Genomic DNA, 20,787 nt, shown 5'->3' with positions numbered 1-20,787 from the left:
TATGAGATGAAAAACACGGTGATTCATTAAGCGTTTTGCATTTGTATTTTTATCAATAAACAGTTTAATTTAACGGTTGGACGTCTGGTGACTGTTTTCACCTTTTACAGTGCTGTTGTTGGATTAATTCCAGACCCATTTACTGTGGTTTACTACATCATAGTGTTATGCTTTTCTTAGAGCTGGACTTTTATTGTTACTCCCTAGTGCAACTTTGGTTTCATTTGGTAGGATCTGTATTTTTTTCCTTTTTGTAGCAGTGAATCTTGCTGCTGTAGCTCTGTACCCAGTTGGCGACTTGATTATATCAGTTTCACATTTCATACTCTCTTTTCAGGTCTCTTATCTTTCATTCACAACACTTTGCAAGTTTTTTGTGTCCAATACCTTCCATTTTGTCTTATGCTTTTTGTCAGTAGTACTGAGAAAAATGTTCTCCCCAGTGCACACTGTGTAGGTAGAGACCGCATTTGAATGTCTTTGTGTCATAATGGGCTGTGTGGGCTATATGAGTTATTCAGCACTATTGTCTTCTTGGGCTGCTGTTTTTTATTCTGAGTCATTTGTTAGTCTTGCCTCCTGCTGAAAGAAAATTCAGCATGTCGTTTTCTTTTGCACTTCTCTAACTTTTTTTTGTTTGTTTAATTGAATTAGCAAACTAGTCCTTCAACTCTTTTCAGCCACAGCCCAATTATTTTGGTGCCCTTTTTATGGTCAACACAGATGGTTCTCCTAGTTAATACAACTAAGCAAAGTAGGTCTGGTCAAACTCCTGTCCTGTTAGAGTATCAGTGGGTGCACCAAGTTGGCTGGTAGCAGGAATAATCTCACCTGAATACCTTTCAGGGACCAGTTCGCAGAGGAGTTGCTCTGCATTTTGCAGATGGCCTGGAAACCTGTCACAAGGAAATCGTATCTCTCCAAGTGGTAGTAATTCTCTTTGAGGTATCACATAAGACTAGGCACCATGAGAACCTTCTTGAGTCAGTACTTAGCACACTTTCTCCAGTATGGTCTCCTTTGATTCTGACAAAGTACACCAGTCTGCCCCTGTAGTCCCTGTGGTGAGCCTTCCCTTGGTCCCACTCCATTCCTTACAGTGAAATTATGTCCAACAGGGATGCTAAGTTTTAGACCTATGTAGAAACTTGTCGATGGTTAGGACAACTTCTGTCCTTCATGCCTGAAAAGCAAAGCAGTTTAGCCTTCAGACAAATGTGATCATGGTGGCTAACCGTCTACAAACAAACATGATCAAAATGCCTGACAAACTGTTTTGACTACTACTGTGAAAGCAGAGGGAAAGGGTTTTTTTTTTTTGGTGGGGGGGGGGGGGTTGCGGTCAGAACCCACTGTACCAGAAAAGTAGCCACCACAGCAGCCTTCCTGAAAAGTGCCCCTGCATGGAATTTTTGTGAAGCAGCTACCCAGACATTTTGTCACAGCTTTTCTAAACATTAAATGCTGGGTATCTTGTCAAAGAGCATAACAGGTTTGAAGCTACTATCCTTCAGGACATGCTTTGGCTGCCTTCCCTTCTGCTACGGGATGGGTAACTGCTCCAGTATTCTTCCAGTGAATAAGGATTGTATTACAGCACTGATCCTTAAAATGAATATTAGTACAGCTTTGTGCGTGTGTGTGTTGGTACATTCATCATAATAGTACATGTTTGAGCATGGGATTTCTGCTGTAGTTTTAAGCCTCCCATCAGTCAGCTGTTACATTCTGCATGCCAAACATCAAGCCTGTCATTGGTCGAACATTACACTGTTTGATGAGGCCATCATCCAGGCAGACATGAGAGTGTTTTGTGCCGTTACCAACATCCTGGCATGAAAACTATCTTGGAGCTCACTGGTCTGGGCTTCTCACTTTTTAGCCAGTCTTTGAACCGACATTCTAGAAAAAGCAGGAGTTCATCTATATCAAGGAGACACCCAAAGAGCTCTGGAGGGCACACAAAGAAGGTCAGTTATCCACTTCTGCCTATTTCTGTTGGCTAAGGATTCTACTACAGTATTGATCCCCATACTCAACATTTACTGTTGCAATGACTGTGGTCATACAACTGTACTAAATTAACTGTACACATAGTATTGATTTTGGAACCAGACTTCATGTTCAGAGATGGCATTTCTTGCTGTGGAGTTGAGCCTCACAAGAGGACCTAGGCATGAGTGAAGATGGTCATAAACTTTGGCTAGGTAGTGTATAGGTAGACTTTGTGCCTTTAAATTAGTCTCTCTTCACCAAGACCGTGAATTGCAGAGAGTAAAACTGCTGTTTGTGCATTTGCATTTAATGTTTCAGAACATACAGCATTCTTGTATATTTTGGGAGTGATGCATGGTAAAGACTGTAGTTCTACTGAATGATTTCAGTCCTCATATGGGAATGCTGGAGAGATACTTGCAGGGTGTGGATGAGTGGGATGCTTGCCATATCTTAACTCATTTGGTGAGTTGTTATTGGATTCCTGTACTGTTTATTGGTTTTCCATAACCATTATCTTGTTTCAACACACTGAAACACATTGCTGCCTATAACTGCTGTTGGTGCCCAAACACCATGGGCCAAAGGCTGAAATCTGCTAAGAAGATAGTCTTGCTGAGTCCAGTGCAGGACTTGGAGAAGATTAATGTCCCCCCTTGCAGAACAAGTACAAGTGCATAATTACCAGCAGAGCAATTTGCAACATCACTTTCTATAAACAAGCAAGATCAAAATGCTCTGCCTTAGAGGGCCCACAAAGGGCAGAAGATCTTTGCCACAATGTGGTGGGTCTTGTGGGTAGGCACTACTCTTTGCTGGTGGGTGACTCTGCAGTCTTGTCATCATACGTGAAGCCATATGTTCTGTGCACCTAGGTCAAGTGGGGGTGCTCAGAGGTCAGCTTATCACTTTGTGAGTAGAATCAGATAGCCAGGGTAGTAGCTGAACAGACTAAGGAAATCCAAATATGTCACAGATGTGTCCTGGTAGCTGCTAATAGATGCTTCTGTGCAGGATGAATTATTTACCTACCTCCAGAAGAGCTTCTCCCATATACAATAGAAGTTGGGGATGTGGTGTCTGAGTGGAATATTCTCAGGATTTCCATAGCCAAGGTGTCCGCAGGAGCTATGACCAAACAGTGGTTAATTTGTATTGCAGTGGTGACAGGTTTATAATAGGGGATCCTGGCTCTATCCTTTTAACAAGCTTCAGCTTATCATCTTGTGATTGTGTCCCCTCAGACTGTTTGCCTACTGTACAGCTGAGCAAGTTACATAATGAGGCAGTACTTCCAGGCTGTGCCCTAAAAATAGGGGTCTGTGCTGATGGGTTTATTCAGATAAATTAAAAAGAAGAAACAAAGCTGTGCTAGGGGGCACCAGGAGTGAAATATGGTGTCAGGCTACAGAAAGAGACCTTCTGAATGCACTGCCAGCAGTGGGTGAAGAGGATTATGATATGTATTGACAGACCAGGAAGGTAACAGCTATATTAGTTGGTTGACGTGGAGAATTTAGTTGTAGGAGTTTGGTGAAGCCATGGAAAATGACTATCAAATGGCACTATGGCTTTTGCAAAACATCCAGTGGCTGGGGAGAGGGTCAACGGCTGTGTTGTTTGTCTTTTTAATTTCTCCATATCTTTTGTGTTTCTAATACAATGACTGGAATGGACCTCATTCCTAAGTCAAACTATGATTAAAGTTCACAAAATTAGTATTGTTTCAATCTTTGATGTCAGCCAAAAGTGCTCTTCCCAGCACTCGCAATGTGCCCACTAATGACGACTCCTGCAATTTGTACAGGATTACATGGATTGGTAACATATCTAAATATAATTGTAGATTAATTTTTTTAAGACCCATTGCTCCTACTACCATTGGAACTATCTGGGTATCTTTCTTCCACATTGCTCTTATTTCTGCCTGCCAATCCTGATACTTTATGACTTTGTGTCTCTCTGTACGCAGGACACTGTAGTCACTGGGTGTAGCAATTTCAGTGATCAATGCTACTTTTGTCTTCCATTCTTGGACCACTATATCCGTTTTTCTAGCGTCTATCTTTTGAACTGTTGGTAATGGGAGATCCCATGTGATATAAACTTCATCATTTTCTGTGATGCTTTGTGGCTCATGTTTCCAATGTTTTTCAGCCACTTCAGTACCATAATGTTAGCACAATCCCCAGTGCAACAGTCTTGCCACATTATTATGCCTTTCAGTATACAGTCCTTCTGCCATTAGTATGTCACAACCAGCAATGAGGTGTGCGGCTGTTTCTAATTCGGTTTTACAAAGCTTACAATCTGAAGTTGTTAATCTTTTTCCTATTCATCATTGATGGGTTCGGTTCCAAGCCCTCAGAACAGAGTCGGCCTTATACCAAGCTTGCGTGCACAAAAAACTCTCGAGCTAAGCTGCTACCTACAATGCCCTTTACTCAGTTACCTCAGATCACATTTGCCACACAGCCATATAGCAGCATTTCACCGAGCTCTCCAGCTAAGTGATTTATCTTTATAAATTTACAAGTTTTTGTGGAATTTATTCTTGTTAGTTGCTAGTTCTTTGGTATCTTTCTACACTCAGCTCTACCCACAGGTATCCCTTTTGTACCATTGTTGGTAATGGCCTTTCCACCCTTGTGGTATCCCTTTACTATTGTTGGTATTTTCTCTTTCTTCGCTTTCCTCACTATTTCTATTTTGTGTGAGTGTTCGCTATTATGTCTGAGAAGAAGGGAACTACGGGGTTTAAACATTGCTCTTCTTGCAGTGGTAAACTTCCGAATAGCGACCTTCATGAAGAGTGTGTGTATTGTTTGGGGGTTCCATATTTGTCGGCGAAACCTCCATGTGATATTTGTGCCAGCTTCAGTCAGCGGACGCTGAATGAGCGTCGTAATAAATTGATCCTGAAGGGCCTGCTTTCATCGCCTTTTTCGGAGGCTATTTCTGCGACAGAGGTCTCATCCCCTCCTTCTGTTGACAGGAAACGTCTTCGCTCAGATCCCTCTTCACCGGCTGGTGACGGGTAAAAGCCGTAAGCACAAGGCCCATAAGTCTTCCTCGAGCACCGTACTGCCTCCTCTGTTCCGACTACCTCGGCTCCGAGTTCGGCTCCAGTGAAGCTTACCAAGGTCACTTCGTCGGCGCCTACCCCAACCCTGACGACAACCAGGGCTCCAGAGATTCCTTCTCTGGTAGACCGTATGAGTACTTCTGAAGCCCTGCCCGATTGCTTTCCTCTGGAAGCAGTTGGGGCGCGTTTTTCTCTGCACCAAGTTGCCTGGCTCTCTCTTACAAACTCATTACCAGAGGCTACCACATTCCCCTAATATCTTATCCAAGACCTCTGAAATCCCTTCCCGATGTTCCACCCAGTTAAAGGAAAGAGCCAGCTTCCAAAATATGAATGTTATGTCAAAAATGAGTCATCCAACAGGTCCCCCCAGACAAGTGCAGATCAGTGTTCTACTCCAGATTCTTTTTGGTGCCAAAGAAGACAGGGGACTGAAGGCCCATTCTGGATCTCAGCCAACTAAACAAATTGGTAGTTCAGACCAAATTCCGCATGGTCATGATTCAATCCATCCTTCCCTTTCTGCGGGAGGATGTGTGGATCTGCTCATTAAATCTCCGGGATGCGTATTACCATATCAAGATGGACAAGCGCTCCAGGAGCCTCCTTTGCTTCCGTTTGGGAGCCAATCACTACCCATTCAGAGCCCTGCCTTTCGGTCTCTCGACAGTCCCCAGAGTGTTCACGAAATGTCTAACAGTGGTGGTAGCTCATCTGAGACTTCAGGAATTCCAGGTGTTTCCATACCTAGACGATTGGCTCCTCTCTGCCCCCACCAAGCGTATACTGGTCAAAGGCCCTCCACTACACCCTAGTTCTAGCAGAGTCCGCTGGGCATTACCATACACTGGGAGAAATCCAACCTTCAGCCCTCACAACAATTGGAATTCATAGGGGCAATATTCAACACTCAGTCAAGTCCGATCTCTCTTCCTTTTCACAAGCTTCAGAGATTAAGGGCACAGGTTCAAGTGATACCCTATCGAAGAAAGGTGTCTGCAAGGGAAGTTCTCCAGGCTCTGCAGCCATCCCCATTGTTCCCCTAGCCAGATTGCACATGAAATTACTACAATGGCTCCTTCAGGCCCAGTGGATACCCAATCTTCACCCTCTGAGCTCACAGATTCTCATCACCAACACCTGCAAACAAGATCTCCTCTGGTGGATGAGTACAGAGGAAAATCTTTGGTGTCGCTCCTTCCAGGCTCCCCAGCCCAGCACCATGGTGACCATGGACGCTTCCCTGATGGGGTGGAGGGGCCACTTCCAGGGAAAGTCAGTCCAAGGCACGTGGTCCAATGTAGAGGTCAACTTGCATATCAATGTCCTGGAGATTAGAGCATGCTATTGGCGTTGCAAGCTTTCCATCCACTCCTTCCGGAACGATTGCTGTCCAGTTGGACATGTCCGTGGTCTGGTACACAAACAGGGAGGGACCAAATCCTACCCCCTATGTCACGAAGCCATGAGAGTCTGGCAGTGGGCGATAGTTTCCAACTGCTTTCTGATCACAATGCATATCCTAGGGAGCTCCAGCGTGATTGCGGACAGGCTAAGCAGATGCATCCTCCGTCCTCATGAGTGGCCTCTCAATCCAAGTGTGGCGGCGGAAAATTTTCAGCCATTGGGGCCAGCCATGCTGCGACCTTTTCGTCTCCCCCTCAAACACAAAATGCAGCAGCTACTTTGCCCTCTTTCCCCCGCAAGGGGAGTCACCGAGAGACGCTTTGATTCACTATTGGCCCACAGGTCTCCTTTATGCTTATCCTCCAATTCCTCTAATTCCCCTAGTTCTAAGGAAAGCTATTTGGTTAGAAGCAAAGTGATTCTCATTGCCCCATTCTGGCCTCATCAGGTATGGTTTCCCTTCCTCCGACCTCATCTGCTACAACCTCCTTGGATCCTGGGTACTCATCAGGACTTCATATCTCACCCACATGGGCTGACTCCCCCAAATCTGTCCACTTTCAAGCTGATGGCTTGGTTTCTCCACTTCCGTTAGTTGCCAGACAGGAAACCCTGTCTTCTCCCATCCGTGATATTATCTTGACATCTCATAAACCATCCACCAGGAAACTTTACAGGGACAAATGGAAAACATTCTCTATTTGGTCACATAATCAGAAGCTAGACCCATTCTCAGCCCCCGTAGCCACTATTCTTCATTACCTGGCTGAACTGTTCGACAATGGGGCATCAGCTTCCACCATTCGAGTCCATCTAGCAGCTGTTTCCAACTTCCATAATGGTTCAGACGGAGTCCTGCTTATTTCCTCTCACCTTTGCAAGACTTTCCTCAAGGGTATTTTCCACAGCAGGCCTCCCATCAGGCAGCCGGTGGAGGCATGGAATCTCTCCTGGGTTCTGCTGTCTCTTTCTCTGCCCCCTTTTGAGCCTGCTGCGACATGTGATCTAAAATTCCTGTCATGGAAGTCCTTATTTCTGGTGGCTGTCACCTCAGCCAGACGAATTTCTGAATTGCAAGCATTATTATCAAGAGCCCTTATCTGATCTTTCATAAGGACAGGGTATCACTTTGTACTAACCCATCCTTTCTCCCCAAAGTGGTTTCTGACTTTTCAGATAACCAGTCCATAGAGCTCCCTGTATTATTCCCAAATTGTTCAAACAAGGGAGGATACTGCCTACATTCTTGGATGTTCATAGACAATTGCGTTTCGATCAGACAGAACTAAATCCTTTCGCAAGTTCGACCAGCTTTTTATTTCTTTTGCAGGTCTTAGAATGGGAGGTACAATATCGAATGTTACTTTGTCTAAATGGCTAAGGGATTGCATTGCCTTCTCATATTCGCTTATGGATGGATCTAAGCCTGGCCAAATCAAAGCTCACTCAACTAGGGCTATTGCAGCATCGGTTGCCTTCCACTCTAGAGCCTCCATGGATGACATTTGTGCAGCTGCCATTTGGGCTAAGCCCCATACCTTTATCAAGCATTACAAATTGGATCTGATCTCCAGGGGAAGAGTGGCTTTTGGTTCAACGGTTCTCAGGAATGTTCTTCCATAAGGGCCACCCAGGTTCTTCAAGTAGCTGGGGACTCTGTGCCATCAGTGATGAATAGGAAGAAGATTAACAACTTCAGATAAAGACGTTATGTCTAACCATAACGTTCCATTTGAGTTGTTGATCATCTTCCAGTCATCACACTCTCCCACCGACCCCCCTCCAAAGGTTCCTGGCCGGATCTTCTGGGTCTTTGTGGTGTCTTAGGGTTTCTGTGCAGAGATGGCCTCTGGCTTGTTGTTTCTTCTATATGTTGCATGCAAACTCGATCTGGGGTAACTGAGCGAAGGGCATTGTGGGTAGCAGCTTAGCTCGAGAGTTTTGGTGCACGCAAGCTTGGTATAAGGCTGACTCTGTTCAGAGGGCTCAGAACCAAACCCATCAGTGATGACTGGAAGAAGATCAGCAATTCAAATGGAACGTTATGGTAAGACATAACTTCTTTTTTGTCTGTTTCTCTCACATGTTCAATGGACTTTGTAAACCAGTGCATACATAGCCCACTGTCTTGCACTGCCAATATTAACCTTTCATCTTTTGGTTTAAATTTGCCTCTTCTTAACCATTCCTGCATTCATTCCTGATCAATATATGATGTTCTTCCGGAAGGCGTTCTTCGTGTTTCACTGTTGCAGTCATTACATTCGGGTTATCTGCTTGCAGGTAGCGCTCACTCGGCCTGATTAACAAAGTCTTGGGTCCTGCGTCGTTTGCTGTCTCTTCTTCTGTGACGTCAGGTCATCAGGGGTATAAAACATGTAGCCGACATCATTACATCAGTCTTTCTTGCCGTGTGGTGCCCAAAGCAGAAGAAGTTCGCAAGTGCCAGTCGGCCGACTCCTGAAATTTTCATTTTCGAGTTTCAGAACCGAAGTCTTCAACTAAAAGCTAAGTATGCCATTGGGAAAACTTTTTCTTGCTCTAAACCGATGTCAGTAAAAGTAAATAATTGCATTTCTTGTGGAAAGCAAATACCTCATAAAGATTTTCATTCGTACTGTATTCCTTGCCTAGGCCCTGACCATGACGTACCTCGCTGTCTGTTTTGTGCCTTATTTAAACCATGAACTGTCTGTCGTCAGTATATTTGCGCTTCTAAATTTTTTGGAGCTCGGTTCAATTATCCTGATATGTCTTCGGTAAGCCATCCGACTACCAACATTCCAAAGAAACGCAAAGATAAAGACAGAGACAGGCCACCCAGTTCGCCTGTACTCAGTGAAGCACTTTCACAGCCCCTGATACCCGCTACTTCAGATTCACAGCCTCTACTGAGACCTATTCAGAGTCCGGTATGCCTCAAGATGCTTCAACTGTGGAACTTGCGGATGTCTCTACCTTGGAACCAGAGCTGCTCTGCAGGCACCGGCCTCTGAGGGTGTATTCAGGCCTACTGACTTGCATATTAAACCGGAGCCATCTTCTTCTTCAAGGCCTAAAACTCGATCCATGCCTAGAAATCTGACACCCAGACCGCATGGTCAGGCCTCTATGCCTAAAGAAAAAAAGATAAGAATGACTGAAGACCTTATTACTTTAATCAGGGGAAGCCAACCTTCCCTCTCTAAGAGACCTAGGACTGAGTTTGCTTATGATACTTCTGACCAGATTTGACCAGAATTCTGAAATTTCTGATGTCATGTAGTCCTATCTCACCTACATTCTTCACCTGTGGGTTCGGAGCCGAATATCGGCTCCGACTCTGCCAATTTACTAGCTCGAAAGTCTTTGATTGGCTGGGCTAAGATGGTATCCCACAATACACTGCTCCACATCTCCAGAATCTCGTTTGCCGCTTGTAGAGCTCGGACGTGGTCTCGACTTGGCTGTGGCTAAGTATTGCTAAAACCTTTTTTCCTGTGAAAATTTTGCTGATTGTTATTAGCCTAATAGAGCTTTTTGTTAGCTATTGTTGCTGCGTTAGTGTCTTGTGAGTTATGAGTGTTTTTTCTGTGTGTGGTATCCCTAACTTCCCTCAGGCTAGGCCCGTTTCAGTTAGAGGACCTAGTCCTCCGTTGTGGTGTTTGACTGTCGTTTGGTGTGTTGTCGTTTTGTTAAGAGGAGAACCGTTTTAGTTAGAGGTTCTCCGCTGTGCCTGCTTTGTTTGTTGTGCTTGTGTGGACTTGCAGTTTCTGTGTGAACGGTTTCCCACCCTTTGTCAGTAGCGGCTGCTACGGTTGTGGCCTTAGAATGTCTAAGGAGCAGAAAGAGCATAAGCCCTTGGGCTTTAAAAAGTGTACGAAGTGTTCTTATAAGATGTCCATCACAGATGGACACTCTGTCTGTGTTTACTGTCTTGGAGTCATCCACCTTCAGGAGTCGTGCAGTTTCTGCCACGCCTTTAGTCCTTGGGTGCTCCAAGAGAAGAAAAACAAATTAATCCTAAAGGGACTACTTAAACCGTCTTTTGAGGAGGATTTAGGTTCGGCTCCCAGTTGAAGTCTAAACCTTCGAAATCCAAGAAAAGGTCTCCGGCTCCATCTGTTGCTTCGGAGCCACCTTCCAAAATCACGATTATTGAGTCTGCTTCCTCGGCTCCACCGTCATCGGGGTCGCAGGAGGTAGCTGTGTCTAGTGAGTCAGCTTCCGCTCCGATCGTACTGGAACCAGTTTGGAGCTGGTCGCCAAGTTTGAGGCAGTGTTCTCCAGATAGGAGGTCTAGGTCTCCATCCATCTCCTCCAAGTCCTCCAGGCTTTCCGATTTGGATGTAGATAGGGTGGTGCAGAGGCTCCTACAGTCGCTGGTGTTGGCCAAACTTTTCTCGGCTCCTACCCAGTTGGCTCCTAAGGTTATTTCTGCTATTCCTCCTCTGAGCGCATCCTTGTCATCAGAGCCGGTAAGCTCCGCTCCAAGAGATGTTCCTGCGTCGGCTCCAATCCCCCAGCGGGGTTTGTCGGTGCCCCCTTCGGCTCCGACCTTGTCGGCTCCATCCACAGGTTTCGAGACTCCGGTCTCCTCGGTCGGCCCCGAGGGGGATGCCTCGGAACACCCTTTGGTTCTGAGCCTCCCTCTTGGTGCCTCAGCTGCGGGGACACCAGTCCCAGTCATGGCCTTGGAGGGAGGTCGGCCCTCTGATTCGGGAGGTCCCGCCTTCGAGGCTATGCGGAGCGCGCTGGCTAGGTCAGCTACTTCTCTTGGGTCAGTTTTACCTTCCCCCACAACACCGGCGAGAGCTTCTGACGCCCACCTATCTTTGGATAGCAGAGCACCAGGGTCTAAGGATACCCCCACGAGCGGTCCCCTTCTTTCTGAGGGGCCCTCAGAGCCCATGCCTGAGGAACCCCCAGAAAGAAAATGTGCAAAAGGAAGCACATAGACTCCCAGGATGAGTCCCTCACTTCCGATACTGACCTCGAGGAATCGGAGGGATTCCCCAAGTCTTCCTCTGAGGATGTTTCGTTCTCCGATATACTGGAGATCCTGAAACAAAGAGGAGACTGGCCCTCCAAAACCCCCTCCAAGGAGGAGTCAGTATTCCTTAAGGCTTTTGGCACTCAGCCCTCCGCCTCCTGGGTGTCTCCCTTCTTGACCTTATTTGTCAAAGGGTGTGAGAGAGTCCTGACTCGGTGGAGCCTGTTCCTCGACGCCCCAACAAATTTTTGTCCGCTCCCCAAAGAAAATCATTTTTAACAAAGGGAGTCCCGGTAGATGCTATGGTGGTGGCGGCAGCCACCCAGAAGGAAGTTGCTGAGTCTTCCTCTTCGGTCCATCCTACTAACAAGGAGTCTAGGACTATGGACCGGTATGGGAAGCGTACCCTGTCTTCAGCTACCTTTACCTTGCGGTCGCTGAATTATTTGTCTCATTTCATGCGGCTCCAGAGAGATCTCCTTAAGGAGTTAGGAGATACTCTAGCGGGTAATGTACCTGAGGTGGTGGCCCAGACTGTCAACGCTCAGCTCTCTACCCTCAACTCCATTGCTAACTCGTCCATGCGACTTATTTCATACGCAGCCGTGGGAGCAGGTAGGGCGGCTAGCTCAGGGGTGGCCCTCAGGAGGCAAGCCTGGCTATGCCTGTGTCACTTTGTGGAGGCCTTTAAGTCTTCCTTCACTGATGCCCCCTTTGATGGTTCCTCCTTGTTCTGGACCAAAGTGAAAGACACCCTCACCAGGTGCGAGCAAGAGGGAAAGACCTTGTCTGCCGTAGGGGTCCGTTTTTCCCTCCCGTCGAGACCTTAACCCAAGGCTTAGCGAGGGGGAAAGATGGTGGTTCAAGAAATCACAAAGGCCTTTTCCTGCCGCACAAGGGGAGACCACCTCCCGAGTCAGGGGAGGGGGGGTCGTATTTAGGGAGACGTCACCCCAGAGGCAGAGGGGGCCCCCACAATTCTGGGGACCGCGATTCCTTTCGTGGTTCCCCATACTCTCATTCCTGAGGGTGTGCCCAACTGTGCTTCTCCGGAGCCAGTCAGGGGTCGAATTTCCCGGTATCCAGAAGCCTGGGTCAACATCACCCAGGACCGATGGGTATTAGGGATAATCGCCAGAGGTTACACCATCCCATTCTACTCCGCACCCCCTCCCATCAAAAGGATCCCAGACGTTCCACCCAGTCAAAGGGATCAAGCAGCATCAGAGGTTTCTCAGCTGCTGGAAAAAGGAGTCATCCAACCAGTCCCCCCAGACCAGATCGGATTAGGGACTTACTCAAGATTATTTTTGGTGCCGAAAAGAACGGGGGACCTGAGACCCATTTTGGATCTCAGCCAACTCAATCATTACGTACGCAAGTCCAAATTCTGGATGGTCATGCTACAGTCGATTCTCCCATTGTTGGGAAAAGAAGTATGGATGCTTCCGGCTGGGAGCCAGGCATTTCCAGTTTCGAGCCCTGCCCTTTGGTCTCACCACAGCCTCCAGGGTGTTCACCAAGTGCATGGCAGTGGTGAAGGCTCACTTGAGACGTCAAGGATTCCAGGTGTTTCCATACCTGAACGACTGGCTCCTCTCCGCCCCCACCAAGCATCTACTTTGTCAAAAGAGAGATACTACCATCATTCTATGTCACTAGTTAGGCATTACAATAAACTGGAAAAAATCTGCCTTGCTACCCTCACAGCATGTCTCATTTATAGGAGCAGAGTTGGACACTATTCGAGTGAGGGTATTCCTACCACTGGAGAGGATCACAGGGTTACAACAACAGGTTTGTACGATGATGCCTCTGAGACACGTGAAGGCAAGGCTAGTTCTTCAATTACTGGGGACAATGGCGTCTACCATCATGATGGTCCCGTTAGTGAGGTTACATATGAGAATTCTGCAATGGCTCCTATTCGCCCAGTGGTCTTTTCAAAGACTACCACTATCCCATCCACTCTTAATCACAGGCAGATGCAAGCAGGACCTCAGTTGATGGCTATGCACCAACAACTTAAATGTAGGAAAACCGTTTGTACCACCCGACCCGGTAGCCACAGTGACCACGGACGCCTCCCAGATAGGGGGGGGGGGCATTATCTCGGCAGGATGGTCCAAGGCACGTGGCAGAAGCACGAGATAGACTTGCACATAAATGTCCTAGAGATGAGGGCAGTGCTTTTTGCGTTGCAGGCACTTCAGGATGTCCTCCCTCTAGGGACTATTGCAATACACTCAGACAACATGTCAGTAGTGTGGTATCTCAACAAACAAGGAGGAACCCGATCTTACCCTCTGTGCAGGGAGGCCATGAGAGTGTGGAATTGGGAGATAGCTTCCCAACGGTCCTTGGTGGCAACGCACATCCCGGGAAAAAACAATGTGATTGCAGACAAGCTAAGCAGAGTGATCCTCATGCCCTACGAGTGGTCCCTGAACATTCAGCAGATGAGGTCAGCCTTGCTGCGATCTGTTTGCCAGTCCCCTCAGTGCAAAATGTGGCAGCTACTTCTCACTGATCCCCCCCACCAGGGGAGTCTCCAAGGGACGCTCTTGCACACAATTGGCCCTCAGGTCTACTTTATGCTTTCCCTCCGTTTCCCCTTATCTCAAGGGTAATTCAGAAAGTACTATCCTTGGGAAGCAGGTTGATTCTGATCGCGCCACACTGGCCTCGTCAAGTATGGTTCCCCTTCCTTCAACCTTACATTGTGGATACTCCTTGGATTCTGGACCCTCGTCCGGACTTGCTGACACATATGTCGGGACAGTTCCACCTCTCACTGGGGACCCTTCGGCTGACTGCCTGGCTACTCCACTTCCATCCGTAGTCAGATGTCATGATTTTTCTCCAGACGTGGTCCATATTCTTTCGTCCTCCCATAAACCGTCCACTAGGAAGATCTACTCTAGTAAGTGGAAAAGATTCTCGATTTGGGCCCAGTCCAAAGGTATTGACCTCTACACAGCCCCCATCGATTCGGTTTTGGAATTTCTATCTGCTTTGTTCTATCAAGGGTCTGCCTCAGCCACCATCAAAGTTCAGCTGGCGGCTATTTCAAATTTTCATGTAGCTTACGAACCTAGCTTAATGGCACACAGGCTGTGTAAAGCATTCTTGAAAAGGCACTGTTCTGCTTCGTCCCCCTGTATCTCAACCTGTTATGCCCTGGGATCTCAGTTTCGTTCTGCAGGCTCTCACTCTCCCACCCTTTGAACCTGCAGCCTCCTGCGACTTAAAATTTCTTACTTGGAAGTCTGCCTTTTTGATAGCTATCACCTCAGCTAGATGAGCCTCATAAATCCATGCCCTATCCGTCAAGCCCTCATATTTGATATTCCATAAAGATAGAGTCTCTCTAAGACCAAACCCATCCTTTCTTCCCAAGGTGGCTTCCTTATCTAATATTAATCAGTCCACTGAACTGCCGGTCTTCTTCCCCAAGGCAGAGTACCAGTTTCATCTCTTGGATGTTCATAGACAACTATGCTTTTATCTACATAGGACAAAAAATTGGAGGAAGTCAGACCAGCTCTTCATTTCATTTTCAGAGAATCGCTTGGGGTCTGCGGTTTCCAAGGTCACCATCTCTAGAGGTGGATAGCTGGTTGTGTCTCATTTATTTATCAGGCAGGGGGAAAGTGTCTGCCCTTTCCAGTCAGAGCACATTCTACAAGAGCTGTTTCCACTTCCACAGCCTTTCAGGCTAGGCTATCGATGGATGATATATGTGCAGCTGCAAAGTGGACTTCTCCTCACACGTTTGTCTCCCATTACAAATTGGATGTGGTGTCCAGGGGCAGATCATCTTTTGGCTCCACAGTGCTCAGGAGTATTTTCCATTGAGCCACCCAGGAAGTAGGTGCTAGGGACACTGTCCCACAGGTGAAGAATGTAGGCGATATAAGACTACATGACATCAGTAAGTTATGTATTCACTATAACGTTAGATGTATGTAGTCCATCTCGCCTCACATTCTTCATTACCCCCCCACCGTCCCCCAGGCCTGGAGGATTTGGAGGATCACCATGTCCTTCTTGTATTGCTGAGTCCCTTTGGTTAATTTGTTGGACCTCTTTTGTTGATGATGTGTGTGTGTTTGGGTGAGGCATCCTGTACTTCTGTTGGCAGCAAACTAGATCTGGGGATGTGAAGAAGTGTATTGTGGGATACCATCTTAGCCCAGCTAATCAAAGACTTTCGAGCTAGTAAATAGGCCAAGTTGGAGCTGATATTCATCTCTGAACCCACAGGTGAAGGTGAGGTGAGATGGACTACATCCATCTAACATTATGGTGAGTACATAACTTACTGTTTCCTCTGATGACCAAGATTTACCCTTATCTACCTATGAGGATTCTGATGCTGAGGACTCTACTCCCTCTGCTTCTCCCCCAAGAGGATTTCTCTTTTGGTGAAACCTTGCATAATCTCAGGGATCTTTTTTGTTGGGAAAGTCAGGATTTCTCTGATTCTAAAAAGAGGCTTAGGGATTTCTTACTCATGCCACAGCACAGGCCTTTAGCTATACCTCCTTTACTGGACATTGTTGATGATGCCTTTTCGGAATCTAGCATTGCCCCTTACTCTTTACCTCCTGCTTCCAGAAAACCTCATAGATATTACAGGGTTCCTGACTCTCACAAAAATCCTACTGTAGATCCTGAAATCATTTCACAGGGACCCAAGGGCATTAAAGCTACTACTGCCAAAAAATCACTCTAGGTGCTGGATAGATGGGGTAAGAAGGTATACACTTATGCAACTTTGGCCATTAGGGCCTTGAATTGCCAGTTTCATATGTTAAAGTATCAGCTGCATATTATTGGATTGCTTAAACAGAAAATGATGTTGACTTCTGATTGTGCTGAAAATAAGGATTTACCGGATTTTATGCATTCTGCTGAACAAGCTGGTAAACATACATTGCAATGTGGTTTTGATTCACTAGAGGCATCTTGCAGGGCTGCTGTAACTGGGTCTGTACTTAGAAGGCATGCTTGACTTAAGGAGCAATCCTTGCCAGATCATGTTAAAGCAAAATTACTGGATGCTCCCTTAAATCAGGGCCGCCTGTTTGGCAACAAGGCAGAAGAAGTTCTTAAAAAGATGGAGGAAAAAGCTAAATCTATGCAAACTGTTAGACTTTTTACAAGTACAACCTCTAAGATTTAGTAGGCATCGGCCTTCTAAGAATTGGTCCTTTCCTGCCTCTTCCAGACCTTCTCAGTCCAAACCTGGATCCAGCAGAGCACCCAGGCTTCAGTCCCAGGGGATGCACAGAACTAAGCAGTGGGGAGGCCTCCACTTCCAAATTTGGGAGTAATAAAACTCCCCCCTATGGTAAACTGTCTCAATGACTTATTTTTAAAACTTCCAAGCACTTCTCAACTGACTGCCCCTTTGGGGGGAAAGATTGCACTTCATGCAAAGAACTGGGGACTCATTACCCAGGACAAATGGGTTTTAATTGCAGTGTCCCAAGGATACATATTTCACTTCCACACATCACCAACTCCAAGCAGTTGGCCGGATCTACCTCAAAAGCAGTGGGCAGAGACCCAAAAGCAAGCACTCTCTCTCTTAAGCATAGGGGCTATTCAGTTGGTACCAGAAGAGAAAAAGGAACAAGGTTTCTACTCAAGATTTTTCCTGGTACCCAGAAAAGACAATTCATGGCATCCTATCCTGGACCTGCCTACTCTAAACACCTTTTTGGTGATTCCAAAATTCAAGATGCTGACTCTTCACCAGTTGCTTCCTATGCTAAGCAAAGATACCTGGTTGGCAACACTAAATTTAAAGGAAGCATACCTGCACATCCCAATCAGGGAATCTTGCAGAAAATACCTACGCTTCAAAGCAGGCTACATGCACCATCAGTTCTCTGCACTGCCCTTTGGCTTATCTACTGCGCCCGGGGTACTCACAAAGTGCCTAGCTCCAGTCATTGCATTTTGCAGATAAAGAAATATTCAAATATACCAATACCTGGACGATTGTCTAATTCAGGCAGAAAACCAGGACATACTTTTGAATCATCTGGCTTTTGTACAGAGGGTGCTAACTTGTCTGGGGTACACCATAAACGAAAATAAATCACACCTGGTACCCTGTCAACAAATTATATTCCTGGGAGCAAGCTTGAATACAACTTCCCAGATGGCTTTCCTCACGCCAGCGAAACAAATTCACTTGACAACCTACTTCAAACAAGTGGTCACAAAATCCCTGCTATCTGCAAGGCAAATACTACAAGCCTTTGGGGTTCATGGCCTCCTGCATTCTTCTAATTCCATATGCAAGACTGCATATGAGGAAACTACAATGGTATCTAAAAAGCCTATGGTGTCAACATTCTCAGGATCTAGAAGCAGTGATTCTTATCAGTCCTTGTCTACGCCTAGAGTTCCTTTGGTGGGCAGAGACCTGTCACCAAAACAAGCGACTACCATTCACACTACCCCCTGCCGCCCAAACAGACACATCAGACTATGCATGGGGGGGGGGGGCACCTGGCAAGGAAGTGCATTCAGGGCAGATTGAACCCAATTCAAATGCACCTTCACATCAATCATAAAGAAATGTTAGCTGTACAGAATGCTCTGACAGCCTTCAAGGACCACATTCTTCCAGGACAATTAATGGTAAAGATGGGCAACACCACTGTTATGTGGTACATAAGCAGGGGAATACACATTTTTGCCCCCTCTGCAGACTAGCCATGGCATTGTGGAACACAGCTTTGAGCTACCAAGTAGATCTACAAGCTCAATTCCTGCCAGGAAAACTAAATACAATGGCAGATGGACTAAGAACCCTCATGGACCCACACGAGTGGAAACTGGAACCAAGGAATTTCAACATGTTGACAAGCAAATGGGGGAGCCCAGATATAGACCTGTTTGCCTCCCCCCAGAACTATCAATTGGAACAATTTTGTGCAAGGACTCCCCACTGACAAGCTTGGAAAATGGATGCTCTGTCCTTCAGCTGGAAAAACCTGTCAGTTTATGCCTTTCCTCCTCTGCCTCTGCTCTCCAAACTACTACTAAAGATCAAACAAGGCAAACCAAGGATGATTTTGATTGCACCAGCTTGGTCATGCCAACACTGGTACCCTGCGCAATGTGTCACTGTTGGCCCATGGCACCTGCCTCAGACTCCTACCCTGCTGTCTCAGCAGGAGAACCAGATTCTGCACCCTCAGCTTCTAACACTAAATCTAGCAGCCTGGCTAATTACCTAAGCTCTCCTTTACCATCCCTCAGTAAACCAGTGATGGATGTCATTTTAGAGGCAAGGAGGCCTAGTACTAGAAAATCTTATGCTGAAAAATGGAAAAGATTCTGTGCCTGGAACCAATCTCAAGGGATGAGCAAAGCAGTGCCCAATTTACCTCAGATTTTACAATACTTAACTGAGATGCTTCACAAGGGCCTGTCTTTTTCCTCAATAAAAATTCACGCCTCAGCCATTTCAGCTCATTATAACACATAACCTCCCCTCTTCTCTCTTCCACTGCTCAAGCAGTTCCTCAGAGGGGCCAAAAATTTAAGACCACCCAGGAGAGCTCCAGCTCCAGCCTGGGACCTTAACTTTGTATTGGAGAAACTCGCCCTTCCTTTTCGAGCCAGCCGCTACTGCAGATTTAAAATTCCTTTCTTGGAAAACAGCTTCCCTTTTAGCCATCACTTCAGCAAGAAGGGTATCTGAATTACAGGCCCTTATGGCAGTGGAGCCTTTCATCATCTTTCATTTGGACAGGGTGTCCCTCAGGACCAGTCCCTCTTTCATGCCAAAGGTGGTATCCAGTGTGGCCTTTAATCAGTCCATTCATTTGCCTACCTTCTTTCCTAATCCACATAACAAAGGGAAACGGATACTGCACTCCTTAGATGTACACAGACAACTTAGATTCTACTTGGACAGGTATAAACCTCAAAGGAAATCTGAACAACTGCTGGTGGTATTTGCTGCAGGGACAGAGGAGTAGGCTATTTCAAACCGAACTATCTCCAAATGGATAGGCCATTGCATTCACTTCTGCTATAAGCAACATGGAAAATCTATCCCATAGAGGATCAGATTCCACTCAACCAGGGCTGCATCTACCTCTACAGCCTTTCTCAGAGGCGTACCTACCAGGGACATCCTAGAAGCTGCTACCTGGAGTTATGTACATACTTTCACCAAGCATTACCATTTGCCAATTTTCTCTAAATCCAGAGCTGGCTTTGCCACTGTAGTTTTGCAGGGACTTATAGCTGGTCCTAATGCTATCTAAATTCCTTCTCCCATCCTTAGCTTTGGGAATCTACCCAAAAGTAATGACTGCAACAGTGAAACATGAAGAACACAGTGCAGTTGTGTACACTTACCATAAATATAGATGTTTGAGTGTATTCACTGTTGCAGTCCTGGTTACCCTCCCTCCAGCCCCCTGACTTCGTTTGGCTATACCACTTCTCTCCTTTTCAATGCTTAAAAGCTTTTTGGTGTATTTGCTTTTTTGTTTGAGGTATAACCTTGTATATTTATAGATTTAATTGCTTCCCATTAGGGGGGCACCTGACCTCTGTGGCAAGAAAAACTGATATAATGACGTCGGCTGCATGTTTTATACCCCTGACGACCTGAAGTCATGGAAGAAGAGACAGCAACCAACGCAGGACCCAAGACTTTGTTAATCAGGCCAACTGAGGGCTACCTGCAAGCAGATAACTCAAATGTAATGACTGTAACAGTGAATACACTCGAACATCTACATTTACGGTAAGTGTACACACCTGTACTTTTTCTATACTTGCAACTGTCTTTACGCTTTTTCCACATTTCTCACCTTCTCATCTGGTCTGTCACCTTACATTCTTTCTTTTGTTTTTTGGCATATTCAGTTGCTGCCTGATTTTTATCTACTTCTGGTTTGATTTCCTTTCCTGCTTGACACCAATATGCTTCTGCTAAATTAAGCAGAGAAGTCATCTTAGATTTACTCTCCTCATGTTTCAAAACTTTCTCTACATTTGGGTCTTGTGAGGTCAGCAGATATGGGTGGAGTCCCACGATTGCAGATCTATACATGTAATCAATTTTAAGGAGTCCCATCCCTCCATCAGAACGGGAAATATATAATCTTGGTATACACTGATTTTTATAAGTCATTTGGTTCATAGGTAGGTACTAGGCTATCGGCCCAAGGGCCTAAGTAAGCCTAGCCAACAAGGTTCCCTGGCTTACGCCACCCAAGAAAGTTAATTTCCTGTGCCCCTGTTGAGCAGAGCCACAGAAGTGATCCCTGGGGTGTATTTCCTG

The 20,787-nt window shown here is 46.2% G+C and overlaps 1 protein-coding gene across 1 annotated transcript in view; it reads left to right on the top strand.

Annotated features, from left to right (window-relative positions):
* SBF1 (SET binding factor 1) overlaps window positions 1–20,787 on the top strand; it is a gene marked incomplete in the record, with an annotated part of 3,250,730 nt that overhangs the window by 3,195,977 nt on the left and 33,966 nt on the right.

This window comes from Protopterus annectens, chromosome 11.part0, assembly GCF_019279795.1.
Source record: "Protopterus annectens isolate FY-2018-M chromosome 11.part0, PAN1.0, whole genome shotgun sequence".
Classification (NCBI taxonomy): domain Eukaryota; kingdom Metazoa; phylum Chordata; order Ceratodontiformes; family Protopteridae; genus Protopterus; species Protopterus annectens.
The sequence above is the reverse complement of the archived record's forward strand: the minus strand, read 5'-3'. Positions and strand labels throughout refer to the sequence as shown.